Source organism: Pongo pygmaeus, chromosome 18, assembly GCF_028885625.2.
Source record: "Pongo pygmaeus isolate AG05252 chromosome 18, NHGRI_mPonPyg2-v2.0_pri, whole genome shotgun sequence".
NCBI classification, from domain to species: Eukaryota; Metazoa; Chordata; class Mammalia; order Primates; family Hominidae; genus Pongo; species Pongo pygmaeus.
This window is the reverse complement of record NC_072391.2, coordinates 79562011-79586041: the sequence shown is the minus strand read 5'-3', so window position 1 is coordinate 79586041 and position 24031 is coordinate 79562011.

The window sequence follows — 24031 nt, the reverse complement described above, 5'->3', positions numbered from 1 at the left end:
AGGGACACAAGAAACATTTAAAAGCAAGGACATATGACAGCTCCAAAAGAACACAATAATTATCCAATAATAGACTCCAAAGAAAAGAAAATCCATAGAATGCCTGAAAAAGAATTCAAGATAATTACCTATAGGAAATGCAGTGAGGTACAAGAGAATATAGATAGACAACTCAATGAAAGTAGGAAAGCAATTCAGGATCTGAATGAGAACTTCAAAAAAGATGATATCATAAGAAAAAGACAAACATAAACCTTGAGCCTGAATAACTTAATGACAAAATAAAATATGCAATATGCAATTGAAAGCATCAACAATATACTAGATTGAGTAAAGGAAAGATTTTCTAGAAGACAGATCTTTTGAATTAACCCAGGAAGGAAAAAAGAGTAAAAAAGAATGAAGAAAGCCTATGGGACCTATAGGACACCAAGAAGCAAACAAATATTTGTATTGTGGGAATTCTAGAAGGAGAAGAAACAAGATAAGGTATAAGAACCCTATTTAGGCTGGTGCAATGGCTCACACCTGTAACCCCAGCAATTTGGGAGGTCAAGATGGGAGGATTACTTGAGCTCAGGATTTCAAGGCCAGCCTGGGCAACATAGTGAGACCTCATCTCTACAAAAACTCAGCCAGGTATGGTGGCATGAACTGGTAGTCTCAACTGCTCAGGAGAATGAGATGGGAGAACTGCTTGAGCCCAGAAGGTCAAGGCAGCAGTGAGCTACAACTGTACCACTGCACTCCAGCCTGGGCAACAGAATAAGACATTGTCTCAAAAAAATAAAAATAAAAACCTTATTTAGTGAAATAATAGCTGAAAATTTCCCAAACCTTGGGAGAAATGTAAAATCCAGAATCAAGAGGCTTAATGACTCCTAAATAGATTTGACCCAAAAAAATCCTCTGCAGGGTATGTTATAGACAAACTTTCAAAAGTCAAAGATGAAGAGATAATTCTAAAAGTAGAAAGAGAAAAACATCAAGTCACATATAAGCAAAGTCCCCATTCGACTAACAGCAGATTTATCAGCAGAAATCTTACAGGCCAGAGGAGAATGGAACAATATATCCAAAACGCTAAAAGGAAAAAAAAAAAAACTATTAGATAAGAATATTATACCCAGCAAAACTAGCCATCAGAAATGAAAGAGAAATAAAGACTTTCCTAAATGAGCATAAACAGAGGGAATTTATTACCACTAGACCAACCTTATAAGAAATGCACAAGGGAGTCCTACATCTGGAAGTGAAGGGATGATAACTACCATCATAAAAACATGTAAAAGTATAAAACTCATGGATAAACTATATACACAAATAAGAAAGAGAAAGTAATTAAATCTCATCACTAAAAAACTCTCCAAACTATAAAAGAAAACAATATGAGAGGAGGAAAGTAACAGAAGATATACAAAACAACCAGAAAATAATTAACAAAATGACAGGAGTAAGTCTTCACCTATCAATAATAACCTTGAATGTAAATGAATTAAATTATCCAATTAAAATATATATACGGGCTAAATGGAGGAAAAAAATCCAACAATATGCAGCCTACAAGAAACTCACTTCACCTGTAAAGACACACAGAATGAAAGGAAAGGGATGGAAAAAGATTTAACACAAACGGAAACCAAAAACAAGCAGGAACTGCTACACTTATATCAGATAAAATAGACTTTAAGTCAAAAACTCTAAAAAGAGACAAAGAAAGTTGTTATATATTGATATAGGGATCAGTTTAGCAAGAGGATATTGTAAACACACAGGCACTCAATCCAGAGCACATGCATATATAAAGCCAATATTATTAGATGTAAAGGGAGAGACCACAGTAAAACAAAAATAGAAATTAGTAACAAGAGGAACTTTGGAAATTGTACACATATATCAAATAAATAACATGCTCCTAAATGACCAATGGGTCAATAAAAAAAATTTCAAATGTCTTGAAACAAATGAAAGTAGAGACACAACAAAATAAAACCTATGAGATACAGCAAAAACAGTACTAAGGGAGTAGTTTATAGCAATAAATGCCTATATCAATAAAGTAGAAAGATTTCAAATAAACAACCTAATGATTCATCTCAAGGAACTGGAAAAGCAAGAAAAGCCAAACCCAAATTGGTAGGAGGAAATAAATAATAAAGATCAGAACAGAAGTAAGTAAAATTGAGACTAAAAAATGCAAAAGACCAACAAAATGAAACTTCTTTTATCTGAAAAAACAAAAATCAACAAGCCATTTGCTAGATTAAGAAAAAAGAGAGAGAAGACCCAAATAAAGAAAATCAGAAATGAAAAATAAGCCATTAAAAATAGTGCCACAGAAATACAAAGGATCATTAGAGACTGTTGTGAACAACTACATGCCAACAAATTGGAAAACCTAGAGAAACTGGATATATTCCTGGACACATAAAATCTACTAAGATTAAACCAGAAAGAAATAGAAAACCTGGACAGAGCAATAACAAGTAATGAGATGGAATTAGTAATAAAGTCTCCCAACAAAGAAAAGCCCAGGACTACTGAGCTTTACTGCTGAATTCTACCAAACATTTAGAGAACTGACACCAATTCTCAAACTATTCCAGGAAATTAAAGGGGAGGGAATTCTTCCATACTCATTCTATGAGGCTGTCATTACCCTGATGTCAAAACCAGACAAGGACATAACAAAAAAAAAAAACTACAGGCCAATAGCCTTATAAATATAAATGCAAAAATCCTCAATAAAATACTAGCAAACCAAATCCAACAGCACATCAAAAAGCTTACACACCACGATCAAGTGGGATTCATCCCAGGGATGCAAGGATGATTCAACATATACAAATCAGAAAATATAAACCGTCACACCAACAGAATGAAGAGCAAAAACCATACAATCATCTCGATAGCTGCAGAAAAGCACTGTTAAAACTTAGTATCCTTTCATGATTAAAAAAAAAAATTAAATCTCTCAACAAATTAGGTTTGAAAAGAAGGCACCTCAACACAATAAAGAACATCTAAGACAAACCCAGAGCCAGCATCATAAGAACTGGAACAAGACAAAGATGCCCATTTTCATGACTCTTAGTCAACATATTACTGGAAGTCTTAGCCTGAGAAATTAGGCAAGAGAAAGAAATAAAGGGCATACAAATTGAAAAGGAAGAAGTCAAATTGTCTGTTTGCAGACAAAATGATTTTATATATAGAAAACCCTAAAGACTCCACCAAAAAATCTTAGAACTGATCAACAAATTCAGTAAAGTTACAGGATACAAAATCAACATACAAAAATCAGTCACATTTCTATACACCAATAACTAGCTGATAAAGAAATCAAGAAAACAATCCATTTACAACAGCTACCAAAAGTGGCATATACACACAATAACCAAGGAGGTGAAAGATTCTACAGTAAAAACTATAAAACAATGATGAAAGAGATTGAAGAGGATATAAAAATGGAAACACATCTCATGTTCATAGATTGGAAGAAATAATATGAAAATGACCATGCTATCCAAAGTGATCTACAGATTCAGTGCAATCCCCATCGAATAAACAATGTCAATCTTCACAGAAATAGAAAAATCCTAAAATTTGTATGAAACCACACAAGACCCCAAATAGCCAAAGCAACCCCAAGCAAACAGAACAAAGCTGGAGGCATACTATTACTGTGGCTCTAAATAGACCAATGGAACAGAATGGAGAGCCTAGAAATAAATCCATTTATTTACAGCCAACTGATTTTTGACAAAAGCATCAAGAACATACATTGAGGAAAAGACTGTCTCTTCAATGAATGGTGCTGGGAAAACCAGATATCCATATACAGAAGAATAAAGCCAGACCCCTATCTCTCACCATATACAAAAATCAACACAAATGGATTAAAGATTTAAACGTATGTCCTGAAACTATGAAACTACTAGAAGAAAACATAGAAGAAATGCCTCAGAACATTCATCTGGATGAAGATTTCATAGATAAGACCTCAAAAGCTGAGGTAACAAAAGCAAAAATAGGTAAGTGGGATTATATCAAACTAAAAAGCTTCTGCACAGCAAAGGAAACAATCAACAGAGTAAAGAGACAACCCGAAGAAGAGGAAAAAATATTTGCAAGCTGATCATTCAACAAGGGATTAATATCCAGATTATACAAGGTACTAAAGTAACTCAACAGCAAATAACAATAATAACCATATTTTTAAACGGGCAATTGACGCAGATAGATAATTCTCAAAAACTACATCGAAATAGCCAATAGCATATTGAAAAACGCTGAACATCGTTACTCATCAGGAAAATGCAAATCAAAGCTACAATGAAATATCATCTCACTCCAGTTAGAATGGCTATTAACAAAAAGACAAAAAAATAACAAATTCTGACAAGGATGTGGAGAAAAGGAACTTGCCTTTTCCACTGTTGGTGGAAATGTAATTTAGTATAGTCATTATGGAAAATAGTATGGCGTTTCCTTAAAAATTTAAAAATAGAACTACCATATGACCCAGCGATTCCACTACTGGGTATACAACCAAAGGAAAGAAAATCCGTATGTTGAAGAAATATCTGCACTTGCATGTGCACTGCAGCACTATTCACCATAGCCAAAATATAGAGCCAATCTAAATGTCCATCAACAGGTGAACCGATAAGAAAATATGGCATATATACACAATAGATCAATATAAATCCATCCTCATACACTGGAAAGTTAGAAGACTTTCAAGAATGTTAAAGAGTTCTTTCAGGTCATATCTTGTTCCCTGAGCTAGCATAGCAGCCCACTGACCATCCCTCAAGGACCAAGGTATTGACTTTGTAACCTATGTGCAACAAACAGTTTTCAGAGGTGTCCCTGGAGTGAAGATTACAGAAAGACCTTTGTGTTTATCTATGCAAAAACCCAAGGAACTCTGAGTAATTTCTCTTGAGCCTTGTAAGCACCTCAGTCAGGACATTACAGAAGTGGAGGAGACCATGGGTGGGCACTCCAAAGATGCTGGCTGCTTTGTAGTAAAGAAAACCAAAATGTTTCTCCCAAAAATGTTGAGGGTTATTATATTAAAGACACTGAAAATGCAGGGGAACACATTGCCTCAGCTTTTATTTGCCTGATGACAGGACATAAATCTTTTCTTACTGGAGACAGCACTTGCTTATTGCCCTACGGAAGGCACCAGCAATTACCAGAGGTATCTGGGAACAGATTTTACTACTTTTCCATGTTTTCCCTGCCTTCTAAAAGATTGAAACTGCTCTCTTCTTTGTCTTGTCACTATGCTAAGATTTATTGCCCTTTGTTAAAATACTATTTAAGCAAGGACCCTAAGCTACTGCCTTGAGAGAGATACTTTTGAACTGAGGCCTCTCTCACATGATGGGTATAGCACACATCCATAAACTTCGCTGGTGTTTATCTTATTAATCTGACTTTTGTTTTCAGGAAAGTATCTCAACTAAAGAATTTATCAGGGTAAAAAAAAAAAAATTATTTTCTCCCCTTTGGTAGAAATTGTTCCCTTTGTCCATGACTACAGGAGGAGCCACAGGCTAAGCAACTGTTCTTTCTTCCAGGCCTCATAGGAAAGACTTCAAGAAGTCAGTTTCATAAGCACTCAATCAACATCTATTGGGTACCAACTGTGTACCAACCATTGTAGCTAAGGGGTCCTCAAGATCATCCTCAGGTTTAATGATTCACTAGAAGTACTCACAAAACTCAGAACAGTCATTGTACTCACAGTTATGGTTTATTGCAGCAAAAGGATACAGATTAAAATCAGCAAAGGAGAGAGTCACATGGGAAAGGGTCCAGGAGAGAAGAGGCATGACACTTCTCCCAGGGGAGTTGTGCAGACAGTGTCTATATCTCCCAGAAATGATGTGTGATAATACACACCCGAGTATTTGCCAATCAGGAAAGCTCACCAAGTCTTGGTGTTTTTATGGGAGGTCAGTCACGTAGATACGGTGGACATGCTGTGTAGCTGACCACAGTCTCCAGCCTCTGCAGAGGTCAAGCTGACACTTTGTAGCCCAAGATCTCTGCCATAAATCACATTATCGTCATAAGCTAACTGGCATGGCCCAAGGCCCCCAGATAAACAAAGACATGATATCAGGAAGGACATCCCAAGAGCTTACTGGTTACTTCCCAGGAACTGGGCAAGGAGCAAATCTTCCTTTGAGCAAGTTTAATCCTTTACTACACAACCCGAATGAGAAAGATGCCAGAGGAGAAGAAATGTGCACATGCCCTGAGACAATTTACCCTCTGGTTTGAAAAACAGCAGCATGAAGGTCATCAGTAAGCAGACCTCTGCTTACATCAAGCAACATGAACTTTGCCAAAGCCTGCAACTCTCCAGGACTCTGGCATTCAAGGCATAGCACCAAAACTCTGGCCCTGCAAACAGCCCAGCACCTCCCACTTTGGCATGTCTTCCTGAATCTGTTGCAGTCATTCATTCACCAAGAACTTTCTAGCACCTACTATGTGCCAGGCTACATTCCATGCACTGGGGATGCAGGAGTGAATACAACAGGCAAGTTCCTTATAGCCGCAGAGCTTGTATTCCAGGGGAACTTGGCAGAACAGACAAAAATCCAAGTAAACAGAAAGCAAGATCACTGCCAACACTGATTAACGCATTAAAATAGCTTCAAGTGAGAGAAACTGGTAAAAAGTAATGCTTTGAAACGGTAAAATGTAGCTGGGAGGACTGAATTATCAGAAGGGATGAGTCCTCCTATCAGAGAGAACAAACAGCAAGAGCCTATGCCTGGGACAGAATGAGACTATGCACTGCTGAGAACACAGCAGGCTCAGTGCACAGAGAAGGTCCTAGAGTGGATCCAACTACTATGATCAAGTCTTCATGTCAGCTCTTGCCACTAACAAAGAAGCCTATTGGGGGTCAGTGTCAAGAAGACAAAAAATTGTCTTTAAAATAGAGGTTGGCTTTAGGGAGATGGGGAAGGATGAATTCATGAAAATTAGGGGTTTCTTAAAATATTCCACATTTTAGGGAGTGGGTTTTTTAACCTGAGATAAAAGTCATGTAACATAAAATTAACCATTGTAAGGTGAAAAATTCAGTGGCGATTAGTACATTCACAATTTTGTGCAACTACCACCACTATCTAGCTCCAAAACATTTTTATCACCCCAAAAGAAAACTCCATACAAGTTACTGTGTGATGAATGAGTGGCTTCAGCTGGGCCTGGCTAGGCAAGAAAGGTAGAAGAAGCAAGTTTTAAGCACATGTTGGGCATAGACAGGCAAGAAGGTGGACAGAGCTGTCATGCAGCAGCCTGGGGTCTGCAGTTGGGCCTATCAAGAACATGTGTGGTTCCTTTGGCCCTTACCCAGCCTATTCTGCCTTAATATCAGAGAGTGCACCTGGGGAAGAATCAGCAGATTATTTCCTGCCCCAGGAAAAGTATATATGTGTATTGGGAAATAGGGATTGACACAGGGTAGAAAGGTAAACGTTTTTGCAAAAGAGACTGTCCAGGAAGAGTCCCTAACCCAATTAGGAGGTGAAAACCTGAAAAGATGCCTTCCTGGGGAAAATGCTGTTTGAGTAGAGACCTGAAGACAAGGACCAAGTATCAAGTTCACCAAATGGGGGTGAGAAGTTGAGCCATTAAGAGCATACTAGAGGCCGGGTGTGGTGGCTCACGCCTGTAATCCAGCATTTTGGGAGGCCGAGGTGGGCCAATCACCTGAGGTTAGAAGTTCGAGACCAGCTGGCCAACATGGTGAAACCCTGTTTCAACTAAAAATACAAAAATTGGCCTGGTGTGGTGGTGCACGCTTGCAATCCCAACTATGCTTGCAATCCCAGATACTCGGGAGGCTGAGGTAGAAGGATTGCTTGAACCCAGTAGGTGGAGGTTGCAGTGAGCCAAGATGGCGCCACTGAGCTCCAGCCTGAGTGACAGAGTGGGACTCTGTCTCAAAAAAATAAAATAAAATAAAAAGAGCATACTAGAGACAAGAGACTGTGGTCCCTGAATAACCAACTGTATCAGTACTATCTAGAATATTGCTAGAAATGCAAATTCTTGGGCCCTGCCCAGACCAGCTGAATCAGAAACTCTGGGGATAGGGTCCAGCAATCTCTGTTTTAACTCACCCTCAAGAGGATTTGACACAAGCTATAGTTTGAGAATCACTGCTTAAGATTATTGCAAATACTTCATAGTCATGTTCAAAGTCTTTCCAGGCTGCCCTTGAACCTACCTTTCTAACTCTCTCCTCTATCCAGAATGCCCTGCTGCTTGTCCTCCTGCTTATGCTTCAAGATGAAGTTTTATTATTTTTCATTTATAATTTTTTCCAGTCCTCACTCTGTACTGGTACTATTTTAAGCACTATATACATATTAATTAATTCTTACAATTATCCTAGGAGATAAGTGCTGTCATTATTCTCATTTCCCAAATGAGCAAATCAAGGCTCAGAGAGGTAAGGTAATTTTCCCAGGATCACACAGCTAGCAAGTGGCAGAGCCAGAGTTTAAACCTAGAATAACCAGATTCCCAACCATCATGCTACACTGCTATGAAGTTCAATCTTGGGTTGTTCTGACTCCTTCCCACTCTCTCTAATCACCATATATGCAAACACACACTGTAGTACTTATCACTTGTTGCTGAAATTACATACCTATCTGTCTCCACTTTAATCTGTGAGCTCTGATAGTAAGGGCTATGATGTTCATCTCTGCATCTACCTGGCACAGGTAAGTGCTCTGAAACATTGAAAAGGGGTGGATGAGTTTGGTGTACCTATGAGCAACCCTACTGCACACCTGCTGACCAACTCATAGGGTTCATCTTATAATCTGTCACTTAGTTGGAAAAATGCTCAATCTCAAGAGACCACAGGAAAAAGAGAATCACTATATCTGGGAAGTGCCCAACTTCCTGTGACTCAGTGCCATCTCTAGGGAAACCTTCCCAGTCCCTTGGAGATACTTACTCTGAATAAATAGAGACTTGACATTTGAGTGTGAAGGCCAGGATCATATGGAATAGGCTGTGGTGACTGCAAAGTGCTACCAACACAGCTGCTGTCTCAGAAAACAAGTCAATAGGTTTCCCATTTTAAGAGATGACGCTCTTCATCAACTATTTTCACTTGGTGTCCTAACCAGGGGAATGAGCTGAGAAAGATGTTGCAAGCCCATTCTGCCTGTGGCCTTCAGGGATGTCCAGATTCAAGGGTACAGGAGGACAACCAGGCCACTATGGGCCCTGGGAAGTCATCCTGCCAGAGAGGAATGTGCCTTTAAATACACTTCTGGGCTACATGGAGTTCTTTTTAAGGTGATAGAAGTAAAACTGCACAAAATCATGATCAAAGGGACTGGGATCACAACTCCTAGTCCCAGTGATACTCAAGTGGAGTCACAGATTGCTTTATGTTTCTATTTCTGTTACTCTAGTTCTCTAATGTAAGCTCCCTGAGGTCAGGCATCTTCCATGCTCACCACGATATGCCCAGAGGACTATGGTAGGCACTAAAATATTTGTTGGCTGGGTGCAGTGACTCACACCTGTAATCCCAGAATTTTGGGAGGCTGAGGTGGGCAGATCACCTGAGACCAGGAGTTTGAGACCAGCCTGGCCAATATGGCAAAACCCCATCTCTACAAAAAATACAAAAATTAGCTGGGCGTGATGGCACACACCTGTAATTCCAGCTACTCGGGAGGCTGAGGCAGGAGAATCACTTGAATCCAGGAAGTGGAGATTGCAGTGAGCCGAAATCATAACACTGCACTCCAGCCTGGGACACAGAGTGAGACTTTGTCTCAAAAAATAAATAAATAGATAAATAATAAATAAATAAATAAATCTGTTGATGACCTACTATGTGACACCAAAATGACTGAATTGCTGCAAATTCAAGAGTATCAGTTCGCAATTGGTATATAACCAACCAGTAGTTCATCACACTACTCAGAACACTCTCAATTCTAGTAGCCTAAATCCATAAGCACTTATCATTGTTCATTGTCTCCAGGTCAGCTGAGGGGTCCAATTATCTGATCCAGGCTTGACTGAGCTCAGCAGGGCCAGCTCATGTGTTTGGCAGGTTGGCTGGTGGCTGACTGGTCTAGCATGGCCTCATTTATATAGTTGGTGGTTGGCTAGCTTATCACTGGGATTTCAGGGGTAGCTGAGTCCCAGGTCTCTTATCATCCATCTAGCCAGCCTGACTCTGTTCACATGGCAGTGAAGTCTCCAAAAGTGCAAGACCTAGGCTCAGAGCTGACACACCGTCATTTCCACCATCACAGCAATCACAGTCCAGCCCAGATTTCCAGATTTCCCAGTGATGGGAAAACAGACTCCATGTCTAATTGGTGAGGGGGAATTGCAAAGTCATAACACAAGGAACTGCCAAGTGTACTGTAGCCATTTTTGCAGTCTACCTCACAGGTTTATTTTTTAAATTGGTAGCTTAAAATATAGGTTACGTGGCACATAGGCATTGCTGGAGGTCCCTTGAGAGATACTTCATGAAGATAGGTTTCTAGCTGTCAGAGTTAATGTAAGACTTAATTTGTCATCATACTGGCTATCAGGTCCCAAGAACATCACTAGTAAGAGTTCAGTTATTTGATTCTTCCTAATGGTGGAGGAGAGTAAAAATAACTAGAATTATGATTATCATAATTTTTAATAAGAGTAAAAGAAGAGGAAAGCAATATTCATCATACAGTACCAACTACATGCCAACCATGGGGACAAGGCCTTATGTATACATTGGTCCTAATCCTCACAAATCCCAAATAGGTCTTTTTCAATCATTTCCCTGATTGGAGATAAGCTATGAAAAGCTATCTAACTTGCCCAAGCAGAGGTGGCAGAATGCAAGCTCAGGTCTGCTGATTTCCAAGTGAGGGCTTTGTCCATGATGCCAAACTCACATTTGAACATTCCAGGAAGAGAACACAAAGTGGGGAAGTAATTAACTTTCCATGGTTTGACCCCTTGATACTTAACACTCTCAGCCCTGCCTTGTTAGGCCTCTTTCTTGCCTCTGCTGGAAATGCCTTCTAGTCAATGCAGGGTTAGAATTTTAGTAGCCATGAGGGCAGCTGCGTTATTGAGACTTATATTGTCTGATTACTTAGGGAAACCGTACAGCTTAATTTTATTAATTCATATTGATTTATATATCTTGGCTCATTCCACAAAGGATTTGAGGAAACTTATAATAGAAACAATACAGCTTTGTACAATCCCGGAAATCAAAAGCTGGTAGAAATGTATTGCCAGAACTACTTTTTCCATGGCATCTTTTACTGTTCTGTGTGGACAAAATAAGAAATCATCATCACAGAATCTCAGCCCTGAAAGAGGCCGTAGTGGGTCTCCAGCTGTATTAGTCTGTTCTCACACCGCTATAAAGAACTACCCGAGACTGGGTAATTTATGAAGAAAAGAGGTTTAATTGACTCGCAGTTCTGTGGGCTTAACAGGAAGCATGACTTGGAGGCCTCAGGAAATTTACAATCATGGTGGAAAGGGAAGGGGAAGCAAGCACGTCTTACCATAGTGAAGCAGAGGAGAGAGAGAGAGCAAAGGGGGAAGTGCCACGCACTTTTAAATAACCAGATTTTGTGAAAACTCACTCACTATCATGAGACAGCAAGGGGGAAGCCGCCCCTGTGATTCAATCATGTCCCACCAGGCACCTCTTCTGACATGTGGGGATTACAATTCAGGATGAGATTTGGGTGGGGACACAGAGCCAAACCATATCACCGACTAAAGAACCTAAAAATTACATGGGAAGGTGCTTTAAATGAAGATAACTTTGCTACACACCCAGACTCTGATTCAGGTGGTCTGCATGAGACCTTAAAACATGTTTAAAATAATATTTAAATTCCCTCCAGCAATTCTGCCACAAATAGCACACAGATTGTACATTTAGGAAACCTGATAAAATCCACACCACGTAACAATAAAGGCATCGTCTTGCCGGCATTCACTTTAAATTAAGATACTGACTTAGAGTCTACTGTGTACTAAGCCCAGGGCTTAGCACCAGAGAGGGAAGATAAATAAGAGGAGAACCACCACCCTTCAAAAACTAAGTCTAACCATGGTAACAATGAATTACACAATCAGTGGTGACACAACATATTTAGTACCACAAACCTAGAAGTATAAACCCTTTGAGGAGTGTGGATAAATTTCATCTATGAGGTGCTTCATGGGAAGGTATGGTTCAGAGCTTGGGCTCTGCAGGTGAACAGTATCCTAGCTTTGAGTTTGCTAACTGTATGCCCTTGCACAGGGGACTTACCTTCTCTGGGACTTGGCTTTGTCATTTGTAAAACAGTGATAAGGGTAGTACCTACCTAATTAGGTTGTGAGGATTCAATGAGAGAATAAATTGGTTGCCAGGTATGGGTCAGAGTTTTAATCTGTGTGTTATCAATGTGTTTTTCTATCCTGGGCACTTCAAAAGTTGTTTTGTTATCGTTGTTTGTTTCGGTAATGGTGGTAGTGGTGGTGGTGGTGATGGTGTTGAAGGCGGTTTTGGTGGATGTGGTGGTAGTGGTGGTAGAGGTGGTGGTGGTGAAGATGGTGTTGAAGGTCATGGTGGTGGAGATGGTGGTGGTGGTGGTGGTAGTGGTGATGGTATTGAAGGTGGCAGTGTTGGAGATGGTGCTGAAGGTGGCAGTGGTGGAGATGGTGCTGAATGCTGTGGTAGCGGAGGTGGCGGTGGTGCTGGTACTGGCAATGGAGACAGAGTGATAATGAGGTGGTGATGTTTAATCTTTGCCTAGTCTACTTGGAAAAAAAAGACTAAAATAAAATGCAACCCAAAGGCAAACAAATAGAGACCCTGATGCCTGGCTGCCAAGTAAATTATTCTTTTCACAATCCCCAAATAATACAAAAGACTATGATTTGGGCTGAGGCAGAGAAGACACAATGAGTTCCACTTTGGCTAATATGTTTGAAATAAACAGAATTTCCAGCTGAAAGGGTGGTTCTGTAGCTATGGAGAAAGATGAAAGTAGGAAATAAGGATTTAAGAATCAGTCACACATACTGAGAAGGCACAAGCTTATGTCCAGGAAAAATCTGTAGAGAACAAAGAAGAGAGAGAAGATAATACAGTAGTCCCCTTTTGTCTGTGGGGGATACATTTCAAAACCCCCAGTGGATGCCTGAAACCATGGATAGTACTGAGCACCATAAATACTATGTTTTTTCACATATATATGTATATATATATGATAAAGTTTAATTTATAAATTAGTCACAGAGATTAACAATAAGAACTAATAAGAAAATAGAAAACTTTTAACAATATACTGTAATAAAAGTTATGTGAATGTACTTTCTTTTTCCCTCTCCCAAAATATCTTACATACTGTACTCACCTTTCTTCTTGTGATAATGCAAGATGACACAGTTCCTATGTGATGAGATGAAGTGAAATGAATGGGATAGGCATTGTGACTTAGCATTAGGCTACTGTTCACCTTCTAACAATATGCCAGAAGAAGGGTCACCTGCTTTGGGTGATCCTGGATCACAGAGCCATGACAATGTGGAGGGTGGGATATCAGAAGCAGTTAGTCAATGGCTAAAAAGTGATAGTGCATACAGCACAGATACACTATACAAAGGGATGATTCACATCATGATCAGGATTAAGCAGGATGGCTTCAGATTTCATCATGCTACTCAGAACACATGCAATTTAAAACTTTTGAATCGTTTATTTCTGAAATTTTCCATTTAATATTTTCAGCCTTGCCTGTTTTCAAGGGCTGATGCCTCCTAAGTCACATTTTTACTAATCTTTCCAGTTTGAAAAACAGTTTCCTTCCCAGAGATAATGGAAACATACTGTTCTGGGTCAGAATATTGAGTTTACTGGACACCCAATTCATTGGCTATTTATTCGTGGAAAGCTGTATCTTTATACCTAGAACAGTTCTTCCACATGCACCTGCTTCATCTCCACACCTGCCCTATAGGATATGACCACCACTCATACAGGCCCACCTACTTCTACTCCATACAACTTCACACACTCTAATCCACCCCACCCAAGACTGCTCTTGGACACTGAAGATACTGGTTTGGGATTCTCAGGACTGACTGGAGAAGGAGACACCCTTGGCTTCCTTCTTCTTCTTCACTGGTTATTCATGAGAATTGCTTGGCCAAAAAGCAGTATTAAAACCTATTTAATAGTCCCAACATCTAAATAGAATTAGATGGGCTACCTGAAGAACTTGGGAGGTCTCTAGAATTGATTCATTTATTTTATTATTTTCTGACCTCCTATTAGGTGCTTGTCACCACCGGCATTAAAATGTTAAGTAAAATTATATATAACCATGGCCCTCATAAAGCTTAAAGTCCAACCAGGAAGACGATATTAATCCAGTTCTTACACAATTGAGGGTAAAACTCAGGCTCTTAAGTATTGGGCTCTTAGGTTGGTGCAAAAGTAATCACTTTTTTTGCCATTAAAAGTAATGGTAAAGCAGGCAAAACAGCTCCGGTCTGCAGCTCCCAGGGAGATCAATGCAGGAAGCAGGTGATTTCTGCATTTCCAACTGAGGTACCCAGCTCATCTCATTGGGACTGCTTAGACAGTGGATGCAGCCTACGGAGAGCAAGCCAAAGCAGGGTGGGGCATCACCTCACCCAGGAAATGCAAGGGATCGGGGAATTCCATCCCCTACTCAAGGGAAGCTGTGAGGGACTGCCATGAGGAATGGTGCATTTGGACCCACATACTATGCTTTTCCCATGGTCTTTGCAACCCGCAGACCAGGAGATTCCCTTGGGTGCCTACACCACCAGGGCCCTGGTTTTCAAGTGCAAAACTGGGCAGCCATTAGGGCAGACACTGATCTAGCTGCAGGAGTTTGGTTTTTTTTGTTTTTTTGGGTTTCTTTTTTTGTTTTTTTTTTTTAATAGCCCAGTGGTGCCTGGAACACCAGCGAGACAGAACTGTGCACTCCCCTGGAAAGGGGCTGAAGCCAGGAAGCCAAGTGGTCTAGCTCAGTGGATCCCAGCCCCATGGAGCCCAGCAAGCTAAGATTCACTGGCTTAAAATTCTCGCTGCCAGCACAGCAGTCTGAAGTTGACCTGGGATGCTCGAGCTTGGTGGGGAGAGGGGCATCCACCATTACTGAGGCTTGAGTAGGCAGTTTTCCCCTCACAGTGTAAACAAAGCCGCTGGGAAGTTCAAACTGTGTGGGGCCCACCACAGCTTGGCAAAGCCTCTGTAGCTGGACAGCCTCTCTAGATTCCTCCTCTCTGAGCAGGGCATCTCTGAAAGAAAGGCAGCAGCCTCAGTCAGGGGCTTACAGATAAAACTCCCAACTCCCTGGGACAGAGAACCTGACAGAAGGGGTGGCGGTGGGCACAGCTTAAGCAGACTTAAACATTCCTGCCTGCTGGCTCTGAAGAGAGCAGCAGATCTCCCAGCACAGTGCACGAGCTCTGCCTATGGACAGACTGCCTCCTCAAGTGGGTCCCTGACCCCCATGCCTCCTGACTGGGAGACAGCTCCCAGCAGGGATCAACAGATACCTCATACAGGAGAGCTCTGGCTGGCATCTGGCAGGTGCCCCTCTGGGATGAAGCTTCCAGAGGAAGGAACAGGCAACAATCTTTGCTATTCTGCAGCCTCCACTGGTAGTACCCAGGCAAACAGGGTCTGGGGTGGACCTCCAGCAAACTCCAGCAGACATGCAGCAGAGGGGCCTGTTAGAAGGAAAATAACAAACAGAAAGGAATAGTATCAACATCAACAAAAAGGATGTCCACACAAAAACTCCGTCCAAGGTCAGCAACATCAAAGACCAAAAGTAGATAAATCCATGAAGACAAGGAAAAACCAGTGCAAAAAGTCTGCAAATTCCAAAAATCAGAATGCCTCTTCTCCTCCAAAGGATCACAACTCCTCACCAGCAAGGGAACAAAACTGGATGGACAACGAGTTTGACAAATTGACAGAAGCTGGCCTCAGAAGGTGGGAAATAACAAACTCCTCCAAGCTCAAGGAGCATGTTCTAACCCAATGAAAGGAAGCTAAGAACCTTGAAAAAAGGTTAGAGAATAACCAGTTTAGAGAAGAACACAAACCACCTGATGGAGCTGAAAAACAACACGAGAACTTGGTGAAGCACACACAAGTATCAACAGCTGAATCGATCAAGCAGAAGAAAGGATATCAGAGATTGAAGATCAACTTAATGAAATAAAGTATGAAGACAAGATTAGAGAAAAATGAACAAAAGGAATGAACAAATCCTCCAAGAAATATGGGACCATGTGAAAAGACCAAACCTATGTTTGATTGGTGTACCTGAAAGTGACAGGGAGAATGGAACCAAGTTGGAAAACACTCTTCAGGATATAATCCAAAAGAACTTCCCCAACCTAGCAAGACAGGCCAACATTCAAATTCAGGAAATATAGAAAACACCAAAAAGATACTCCTTGAGAAGAACAACCCCGAGACACATAATTGTCAGATTCACCAAGTTTGAAATGAAGGAAAAAATATTAAGGGCAGCCAGAGAGAAAGGTCGGGTTACCCACAAAGGGAAGCCCATCAGACTAACAGCAGATCTCTCAGCAGAAACCCTCCAAGCCAGAAGAGAGTGTGGGCCAATATTCAACACTCTTAAAGAAAATAATTTTCAACCCAGAATTTCATAGCCAGCCAAACTAAGCTTCATAAGCAAATGAAAAATAAAATCCATTACAGACAAGCAAATACTGAGAGATTTTGTCACCATCAGGCCTGCCTTACAAGAGCTCCTGAAGGAAACACTAAATATGGAAAGGAAAAACCAGTACCAGCCACTGCAAAAAGATAACAAATTGTAAAGACCATCCACACTATAAAGAAACTGTATCAACTAATGGGCAAAATAATCAGCTAGCATCATAATGACAGGATAAAATTCACACATAACCATATTAACCTTAAATGTAAACAGGATAAATGTCCTAATTAAAAGACAAAGACTGGCAAATTGGATAAAGAGTCGAGACCCAACAGTGTCTTGTATTCAGGAGACCCATCTCACATGCAAAGACACACAAAGGCTCAAAATAAAGGGATAGAGGAATATTTACGAAGCAAATGGAAAGCAAAAAAAAAAAAGAAGGGGCTGCAATCCTAGTCTCTGATAAAACAGACTTTAAACCAACAAAGATCGAAAAAGACAAAGACGGGCATTACATAATGGTAAAGGAATCAATGCAACAAGAAGAGCTAACTATCCTAAATATATATGCACCTAATACAGGAGCACCCAGATTCATAAAGCAAGTTCTTAGAGACCTACAAAGAGACTTAGACTCCCACACAATAATAGTGGGAGATTTTAACACCTCAATGTCAATATTAGACAAATCAATGAGACAGAAAATTAACAAAAATATTCAGGACTTGAACTCAGCTCTGGGCCAAGTGGACCAAATAGACATCTACAGAACTCTCCACCCCAAATCAACAGAATATACATTCTTCTCAGCACCACATCGCACTTATTCTAAAATTGACCACATAATTGAAAGTAAAACACTCCTCAGCAAATGCAAAGGAACGGAAATCATAACAAACAGTCTCTCAGACCACAGTGCAAACAAATTAGAACTCAAGATTAAGAAACTCACTCAAAACTGCACAACTACATGGAAACTGAACAACCTGCTCCTGAACGACTACTGGGTAAAAATGAAATTAAGGCAGAAATAAAGAAGTTCTTTCAAACTTATGAGAACAAAAACACAACGTACCAGAATTGCTGGGAAACAGCTAAAGCAGTGTTTAAAGGGAAATTTATAGCACTAAATGCACATGGGAGAAAGCGGGAAAGATCTAAAATCAATACACTAATATCACAATTAAAAGAACTAGAAAAGCAAGAGCAAGCAAATTCAAAAACTAGCAGAAGACAAGAGATAACTAATATCAGAGCACAACTGAAGGAGATAGAGACATGAAAACCCCTTCAAAAAGTCAATGAATCCAGAAGCTGGTTTTTTGAAAAGATTAACAAAATACATAGACCACTAGCAAGACTAATGAAGAAAAGAGAGAAGAATCAAATACACACAATAAAAAATGACAAAGGAGAGATCACCACTGATCCCACAGAAACACAAACTACAGTCAGAGAATAGTATAAACAACTCTATGCAAATAAACTAGAAAATCTAGAAGAAACAGAAAAATTCTTGGACACGTACACCCTCCCAAGACTAAACCAGGAAGAAGTTGAATCCCTGAATAAACCAATAACAAGTTCTGAAATTGAGGCAGTAATTAATAGCCTACCAACCAAACAAAGCCCAGGACCAGATGGATTCACAGCCAAATTCTACCAGAGGTACAAAGAGGAGCTGATACCATTCCTTCTGAAATTATTCCAAACAATAGAAAAAGATTGACTCCTTCCTAACTCATTTTATGAGGCCAGCATCATCCTGATACCAAAACCTTGCAGAGACACACACAAAAAAGAAAATATCAGGCCAATATCCTTGATGAACATCAATGTTAAAATCCTCAATAAAATACTGGCAAACCAAATCCAGCAGCACATCAAAAAGCTTATCCACCATGATCAAGTTGGCTTCATTCATGGGATGCAAGGCTGGTTCAATATATACAAATCAATAAACGGAATCCATCACATAAACAGAACCAATGACAAAAACCACATGACTATCTCAATAGATGCAGAAAAGGCCTTCAATAAAATTCAACACCCCTTCATGCTAAATATGCTTGATAAACTAGGTATTTATAGAATGTATCTCAAAATAATAAGAGCTATTTATGACAAACCCCCAGCCAATATCATACTGAATGGGCAAAAGCTGGAAGCATGCACTTTAAAAACAAGCACAAGACAAGGATGCGCTCTCTCACCACTCCTATTCGACATAGTATTGGAAGTTCTGGCCAGGGCAATCAGGCAAGAGAAAGAAATGAAGGGTATTCAAATAGGAAGAGAGGAAGTCAAATTGTCTCTGTTTGCAGATGACCTGATTGTATATTTAGAAAACCCCATCATCTCAGCTCAAAATCTCCTTAAGCTGATAAGCAACTTCTCCAAAGTCTCAGGATACAAAATCAATGTGCAAAAATCACAAGCATTCCTATACACCACTAATAGAAAGCCAAATCATGAGTGAACTCCCATTCGTAATTGCTACAAAGAGAATAAAATACCTAGGAATCCAACTTACAAGGGATGTGAAGGACCTCTTCAAGGAGAACTACAAACCACTGCTCAAAGAAATAAGAGAGGACAAAAACAAATGGAAAAACATTCCATGCTCATGGATAGGAAGAAACAATATCATGAAAATGGCCATACTGTCCAAAGTAATTGATAGATTCAGTGCTATCTCCATCAAGCTACCAATGACTTTCTTCACAGAATTAGAAAAAAACTACCTTAAATTCCACATGGAACCAAAAAAGAGCCTGTATAGCCAAGACAATTCTAAGCAAAAAGAACAAAGCTGGAGGCATCACGCTACCTGACTTCAACCTATACTACAAGGCTATAGTAACCAAAAGATCATGGTACTGGTATCAAAACAGATATATAAACCAATGGAACAGAACAGAGGCCTCAGAAAGAATGCCACACATCTACAACCATCTGATCTTTGACAAACCTGATAAAAACAAGCAATGGGGAAAGGATTCCCTATTTAATAAATGGTGTTAGGAAAACTGGCTAGCCATATGCAGAAATCCAAAACTGGATCCCTTCCTTACACCTTATACAAAAATTAACTCAAGATAGATTAAAGACTTAAACATAAGACCTAAACCCATAAAAACCCTAGAAGAAAACCTAGGCAATACCATTCGAGACACAGGCATGGGCAAAGACTTCATAACTAAAACACCAAAAGCAATGGCAGCAAAAGCCAAAATTGATAAATGGGATCTAATTAAACTAAGGAGCTTCTGCACAGCAAAAGAAATTATCATCAGAGTGAACAGGCAACCTACAGAATGGGAGAAAATTTTTGCAATCTATCCATCTGACAAAGGGCTAATATCCAGAATCTACAAGGAACTTAAACAAATTTAGAAGAAAAACATAAACCACCCCATCAAAAAGTGGGCGAAGGATATGAACAGACACTTCTCAAAAGAAGACATTTATGCGGCCAACAAACATATGAAAAAAGGCTCATCATCACTGGTCATTACAGAAATGCAAATCAAAACCACAATGAGATATCATCTCAGGCCAGTTAGAATGGTGATCATTAAAACGTCAGGAAACAACAGGTGCTGGAGAGGATGTGGACAAATAGGAACACTTTTACACTGTTGGTGGGAGTGTAAATTAGTTCAACCATTGTGGAAGACAGTGTGGCAATTCCTCAAGGATCTAGAACTAGAAATACCAATTGACTCAGCAATCCTGTTACTGGGTATATACCCAAATGATTATAAATCATTCTACTATAAAGATACATGCACACGTATGTTTATTGCAGCACTATTTACAGTAGCAAAGACGTAGAACCAACCCAATTGTCCATCAATGATAGACTGGATAAAGAAAATGTGGCACATATACACCATGGAATCCTATTCAGCCATAAAAAAGGATGAGTTCACGTCCTTTGCAGGGACACGGATGAAGCTGGAAACCATCATTCTCACCAAACTAATACAGGAACAGAAAACCAAACACCACATGTTTTCACTCACAAGTGGGATTGAACAATGAGAACACATGGAAACGAGGAGGGGAAAATCACACATCAGGGCCTTTCAGGGGGTGGGGAGCTAGGGGAGGGATAGCATTAGGAGAAATACCTAATGTAGATGATGGGTTGATAGGTGCAGCAAACCACCATGGCACATGTGTACCTATGTAACAAACCTGCATGTTCTGCACATGTATCCCACAACTTAAAGTATAATAATAGTAATAATAATAAAGTAATGGCAAAAGCTATGATTACTTTTGTGCCAACCTATGAGGGAAGGCAGGCTGATTCTTCAATGGTATTAAGTAGGAATATTCTGACCTTGTAGGGGTTATCAGGGAAGACTTCCTTCAGGAAGGGACTACTGAGCTGAGATCCAAAGAATGCACAGGAATTAACAAGGTCAGTGGTTCCCACCCCTGGAGGTAAATTGGAATCACCTGCATAGCTCTTAAAAGCTGATTCCCAGGCCTCTCATCGGACCAAATAAATTAAAATCTGTTGTGGCAGGACCAAGCATTTATATTTTCAGGATCCCTTCCCCTGCACTCTAGTTGATTATCATGTGTAGCCAAGGTTGGGAGCCAATGAACTAGGAATAAGAGACTGGGGACATAGGGAAGGGCATGTGCAAAGTCCCATGAAGGAGAAGGACATGGCCATTGGTGGAGCCTAAAGAAGGCAGGTGCGGCTTGAACAGGAGACGAAGCCTGATCAGGGATGAGGCAGGGAGGGCGTGGGCCAGGAAGTACCACACAGGCTGTGCTCAAAATTTTGTTTTTTTATTTTAACATCAATGAGAATCAAGTGGAGATTTTTTTAATTTTTATTTTGATTACCATTTCTTGGCCACAATCAGCTTTGCATTCTGAGAAGATTCTGACTCCCTGATGCAGAACAGATTGGAGGGAGCAGGAGGGACTAGACTTGGCCTATGTATGCCAGTGGGGAGGGGAGGAGGCACTTGCTTGACCTGCGGGCTGCAAACCGAAGGACAAGCAGTGACTGCTGTCCCTGGGTGGGGGGAGAGGGCAGGGTGAGGTCTGTCAATCACGTGGCCTCTGCAAGAGCACCAGCCTTGCCAAGAAGGCAGACCATTTTGGCAGCCTCAGCAAGCACTAATCAACAAGTTTGGCCAAAGCCCCTCTCCTCAGGAGGACCAGGCACAGCGGCTTCGACAGCCTCACTTGGCACGGGGCTGTGCGAGGCTGCCGTGATACAGGCAGCCTGCCGGAAGCCATATGCACTGCTTAATTCCTCCACAAACCCACTGCTTGCAGCCACGCAGACATATGCAGCCTTAATATGGTTACAGTGTCTTAAACTCCCAAGGAAAGGGGGAGAAGCGATGTTCCCGCCCAAGCACGGTGGTGGAGAGGAAAATTGTCACAAGTGATCCTTGGCTGAGATTGGCAACATACACTGTCACTTGAACCTATCAATAGACCAGGCTGATGATGTTTTTCACTTAACACCTAGCGATGAGGCTGTCAGAAACTGGCAGGAGATCCTTGCACGCCCTGCCAAGAAAGAGGAACATGAAAAATCTGTTGAAATCCATGCTTGCTAATAAATATACCCGTGGAATTTTTTTTTAAAGAACGCATCATTTCAGATGTCTAGGCAATATTTGCCAGGGATTCAAAAAGCCTGATGGAGCCAGGAGGTTTTTCTCCAGCTCTAGTTTTCACGTGACTTTGGGTTGTAGGCAGAACAGGCGAGGCACAGACTTAGTAAAGGAGGGGCCCCAAAGATACTAATCTTTGTAAATTCTAGTGTAGGGTCAAAGTGTGAGGCAAAGAGAACAGACACATGACACTGCCCCTAGGCTCCAGTGACAAGCTGTAGACCAATGGAGCCAGGATCCTCATGGTACCTGTGTCAGAAGAGGACATAGGGGGCTCGTTGGAGGATCCAGAGGGAAGATGCAATAACCACAAGCCAACCCTGTCTGGCTGCTGTGCAGTTGTTTGTGCTCTTCATGAATATTCCCAGTAGGACTGCACTCCTCCTGCATCCCCACAAGCTAGGAGAGGTCATGTGACCTGCTTTGGCCCATGGAGCGATACACATCACACTTCAGGACAGAAGCCTTAAGAGCCAATGCACCATGTGTCACTTGCACTTTCCTCCTGCCCCAATGACTGGCAGTAGCTAGGTCACAGAGCGAGGACAACATGCAGAACACCCCAGCTGACCTGCAACAGACGTGGAGCTTATGTGGGAAATACAGTTAGTTGTTTTAAATCATGGAGATGATGGGGATTGCCACAGTATAACCCAGCCCATGTGCTGTTAGAGCCGTTGTGAACAATTCCTTCTCTCTCGGTCATCCTCCACCCTATCATGCGCAGGCTGTCTTGCATAGTGGTTACAGTCCAGCAAGTCTGGGTTCTAGTCTACCAGTGATGGTCTTGGGTGAGATTCTTAAACTCTCTGAGTCTCCACTTTTTTCACCTCTAAATTGTGAAACATAATACTATCCTCTCTTTAAGGGTTTTGCATTAATTATATACAATACTATTTAGAAATTATTAACCTTTACTGCACTCTATGCAGAAAAGAGTTAACATAGCAGGCCTGACACTGCAATCCTTAGAAAGTCTTGCTTGCAAGGTTGGCCTTTAGCTAGTGTCTGGGAACTTGGATTTCAGGAGGGTTCCCGCTATTCCCTAACTGATTAAGGGAGCTACTGTAACTAAACAGTTTGTGCAAACAATATCATTTATACTGCACTTGCATTCCTCATGGGAGTCTGGAATTTTGGTACGTTATTAGCAAAAGGTGCCTATATGATCAGCCCACAACAAAAAACCCAGGGCATAGAGTTTCCAGTAAGCATCTCTGGTTGGCAACATTTCACACGTTTTCACAACTCATTGCTGCGGTAATTAAGCATGGCTTATGTGATGCCTCTGGGAAACCTGTGCCTGGCTTCCTCCAGGCTTCACCTATGCACCTGTGCCCTTTGCTGATTTCGCCTTGTATCTTGTCACTGGAATGTACCTTACACATGAATCTGACTATATCCTGAGTACTGCGAGTCCTCCGCAGGCATCACCAGACCTGCGGGTTAATTAATTTAATAATAATATATTAAAAAGCTAATTTAATATATTACATTAATATTAACAATCTTTATACTTATTGTTAACTTACATTAAATTAATTACTATATTAAATTAGCTTATTAATATGAGTTAACTATTATATATAACATATTAAAATATAT